Raw genomic sequence first — 4,513 nt, 5'->3', positions numbered from 1 at the left:
GGCTGTTCTCTTTGAATTTTTATTGTATTTTAGCCAAATCTCTGTTACCAGATCACATTGTATTATAACTGAGTTTGCCTGCTTGTCTATCTCCTAGGGACTGGGAGCATCTCAATAGGCATAGTGCTTGACATCTCAGTGCTTGACACTGAGATGAAATTAAGGCATAGGATTGATGGCCATTTACGAAAAATAAATAAATAAATACACTAGCAAAAAAAATCCCTTTCAAATACAGGGGGGTTGTGAGACTGCTATACCTGAAAGCATTTTAATAAAGACACACGCAACTGAAGCCGAATCTTTAAGATAACTTCACCTGCTTAGTCATTCATTCATCATTCATTTATTCATTCACTCATTCACTGACACCGTATTGAGGTACGAGGCACTGGGCTGGGTGCTGGAGACACAGAGACGAATGGCAACATGCAGCTTTGGGGTCGCTCAGGGACTAAAAGAGAAACTGCATTTTACTGGTGGCCCCATTATCTGCCCCTGAGACCGTACAGATTGGTAGAGAACTTCAGAAGGCAGGCCCTAGGCCTCACTGGTTTCGCAGGCAACTAGCAGGTACTTGTTGCATATTTGCTGAGTTAAGGTGGGAAAAACCCTTGCATCAAATAAACTTTATATCGAAGATGACGAGAAATGAAAATCTAATTTTATTTTTAAAAAACATCCAGAAGCAGCAGTTTTATTCCAGGGGAACGAACACACACCACCAGCATCTCAGCTCAGAACAGTGGTCCCCTGAAGTTGACGTGGAATGCAAAACAGAAATTTACTTCTATTGGGACTAAATTTATCCAAACAAGAGCGTGAGAGTCCGAAGGGTCAAAGGTGGTCAGGGTTTAGAAATAACGCAGCCTCTGTGTGGAAAAGTCTGTAAGCCGCCGTGAGACTGGCTGAGAGCGAGGCCGCCTTAGCCGCCAGAAGGTGACCCCCTCGACTGGGCCGAGGGAGGGCGTGGGCACATTTGAGCCCTTGTCCTTGAAGGGCACTGAGCGAGTCGAGGGGAGGGGTGGGCGGGGCTCGGGTTTCCAATCACAATAGAGGAAGCTCAGAGGCGGCCGAGGGGCGGGCCCCGCCTCCTCCTCCCTCCTTGCGGATCCTGCGCTGAAGGAGACGCACGCTGCTGACTTTGTCTTCTCCGTGCGACCCTTACCGCCGTCTCGAGAACTTTCTCTCCCCTGGTAGGTTTCTGCTCGGGACCCTGAATCCTGGCTCTCGAGCAGACCGGGTGGGACGTGGAAGGGAATCCTTGTGTAGCAAGACTGGGGGAAGGACCAGGAAGGACATCTGCGCTCCCGGGCCTGTAGCCCTGAGCATCCGGACGCGGGTTGGGGCGGGGGCCGTGCCCTGGGCTGGGGAGCAGGGTGGGACGGAGGGGCTGCGACCGAGCCCCCGGGCTTTGTCCGCCACGCTTCGGGGCTCGCCGTCAGCCGGTGCTCCCCCGGGGGACAGACTTGTTGCATTTGCAGGTAATCCCGGGCCCTGCGTGTCCTTGATGGGTTCATGGCCGCCGCATCACCCTCAGTGCCTGCTGGCGGGAGCCCGGACACGTGCTTGAGGAGCTGGGGGAGGGAGAAGGGGCCAGGTGACCCATGAGGCTGGCGGATCGTGAGTCTGGGGGTTGGCGTCCATTACCACGGGAATGGAGAAATGCCCGGCTTTTCGGGGTTGAGGGTGAAGGACGATTTTGGCCCTGCCCTCCAGCCTCTCCCAGGCTGCGGCACACGCAGCCCTTCCCGGAGCGATGGGCCGGCTCCTTTCTGGCCTCTTTTCTTGGTGCTTCGGGTGCTTTGTTTATTTGCCAGCTTTGGGTGTTGAGCGTGAGGAAGACCTAGACTTTTCGCCCTAGAGACCTTGTCCGGGGAGATCCGTGGTTGCTGCCTCCCCTTGTGACCTGCGCTCTGCGCTGCGGGCGACAAGAGGAAGAGGTGGCCCGTGGGTGGCCTGCACAGCCGCTGCAGCTGGGGCCTGCGGGGGTAGGAGGAGGGGAAGAGCCGGCACTTACTAGGGAAGGTATCGCACGGCAAAACTGGGCTCTTTAAAAGGTTAGTCTGCAAAGTGGAGCTTTGTTGCTGAACTTAAGGCCCGGGTTCATTTCTAATGATTTATATCCACAGAAGGGGTCAGGAGGGTGGGGATGTAAAGGACCAAACATCGGAGGTAATTTTTACCCTGTTTATCATTCTTTTCCCTTACAAGCCACCACTCTGATCTTGAGGCAGGCCTGTGTATAATATAAAACATTTTCTTCTAATTTCTTACAACTCCTGTTAGAACCCCTGTTAAGGGGGGGAAAAAGAAAATTAAATCACTTTTTCTCTAGAAAGATCTGAGAGAAATCTGTACTTTTCAAGCTTATACACTGTCATTTCTGAAATTCCCCAAATAGTTTAAAAGGTCTTTCTGGACAGCTAGCAGTCTTTCTGGATTTTTGTTTTCCACTGCTTTACTGGATCCTCTGTATACCTAAAGGATCTTAAACAAACCAACTAGTGAAAATAACATAATAAAGAAAATCTGTGCGTTTGTATCTGTTCACCAAGAGAGGCGGCATTCTTCTGATTCTGCGCAATATGCAGGACAGGTGTGAATTTCATCGTTAAGGTCATCTATTTGTGGAGACAGTTGTACACCATTGTATATTTCTTTTTTTCTCCAGCATCCAGGAGAAAACTGCAAATAGGCTTTGTAAAGGCAAAATAATCTTTGAGTTTAGTCCCTCATGTTTGGGGGAAAATAGTTTTTGGGGAAAAAAATAGCTATAGAATGAAATAGTTGTTAAACAGTTATCTCCAAATCAAGTACTTTATTCCAACTTGGAGCCTTACCAACTCTTACTTAACATATACAATTACTAAACGAGGTTTTGTTACTTAGTCCTTTGCAGATGAGAAACAAAAAACGGGACGGAAGCAGGGGTACAGTTTGAAACAGGGACATTGTCCTATAAGTTAACAGCATTAAAAGTAAAAGGCAAACACAAATACTAGACATTATAACGGGTTACAATTATAAACGATACTTAATTCCAAAGAAAGGGCTTTTTTAATGATCTGTACCCTCTTTGTTTAAGAAAACAGGTTGATACAATAAATTTTGCCTTTTGTTTTAGTTATCCAGAACACTCAGCTGATAATCTGATGGCACGGATAAAATTGGTGTTACTGTATAAATGTTTTCTAACAGTTTCCATTTTTTTAACTTTTTAACTTTTCTTTTTTGGCTTTTTCTTTAATGGCTGGAAGGAATCTCACTCAAAGGCTGATATTCTCCTAATGTGACCCCCTGAAAAAAAATTTACTGAGTACCCACCTTCCAATAAGCTTCCAAGGTGCACTAAAAGGAATTCAGAGTGATATTTTCTGCAGATTTTGCGTAAACATTATTCATCATTATTGTCACTGTATTTAAGCACACATAGTATGTCCAGTACACTGTGACAAATTTTAAGTGAGACTTCAATAGAAGAAGAAAATAGAAGAACCAATTGGTCCCTATCTTCTAAGAGTGATAGTAACCATTGGTAGTAGAAATTATATTCATAACTGGCCATTCTTTTAGCCCAAGCTTAAATATGGGTTAATACTGGGCTCTAACTTCAATAGTTACAAATAAATACTTTGTAGGGGGCATAGAAACAAATCTCCTAATCTAAATATAAATATTCATGTTGTTTAGCCAGTAAATGAATGGCCACGAGACAAAACTGTTACAACTTTGTTAAATACTATTAGAAAAGCAAGCACAGGCTGAAGAGACGAACCCAAATTCTAACTGGCTTCATGGAGATTTTTGTCTTGTTTTTTGTTAATGGGTTAACTTTTTTTTTTTTTTAAACATCTTTATTGGAGTATAATTGCTTTACAATGTTGTGTTAGTTTCTGCTGTATAACAAAGTGGATCAGCTATATGTATACATATATCCCCATATCTCCTCTCTCTTGCATCTCTCTCCCACCCTACCTATCCCACCCCTCTAGGTCCTCACAAAGCACCTAGCTGATCTCCCTGTGCTGTGCTATGCGAGCTCATCTCCCTGTGCTATGCGGCTGCTTTCCACTAGCTATCTATTTTACATTTGGTAGTGTATATACGTCCATGCCACTCTCTCATTTTGTCCCAGTTTACCCTTCCCCCTCCCTGTGTCCTCAGGTCCATTCTCTACATCTGCGTCTTTATTTCTGTCCTGCCCCTAGGTTCTTTAGAATCTTTTTTTTTTTAGATTTCCATATATATGTGTTAGCATACGGTATTTGTTTTTCTCTGACTTACTTCACCTCACTACAAATAACTCAATTTTGTTTCTTTTTATGGCTGAGTAATATTCCATTGTATATATGTGCCACATCTTCTTTATCCATTCATCTGTCGATGGACACTTAGGTTGCTTCCATGTCCTGGCTATTGTAAATAGAGCTGCAGTGAACATTGTGGTACATGACTCTTTTTGAATTATGGTTTTCTCAGGGTATATGCCCAGTAGTGGGATTGCTGGGTC

The sequence above is a fragment of the Physeter macrocephalus genome, chromosome 6, assembly GCF_002837175.3.
Source record: "Physeter macrocephalus isolate SW-GA chromosome 6, ASM283717v5, whole genome shotgun sequence".
NCBI classification, from domain to species: domain Eukaryota; kingdom Metazoa; phylum Chordata; class Mammalia; order Artiodactyla; family Physeteridae; genus Physeter; species Physeter macrocephalus.
This window is presented reverse-complemented; position numbering follows the sequence as displayed.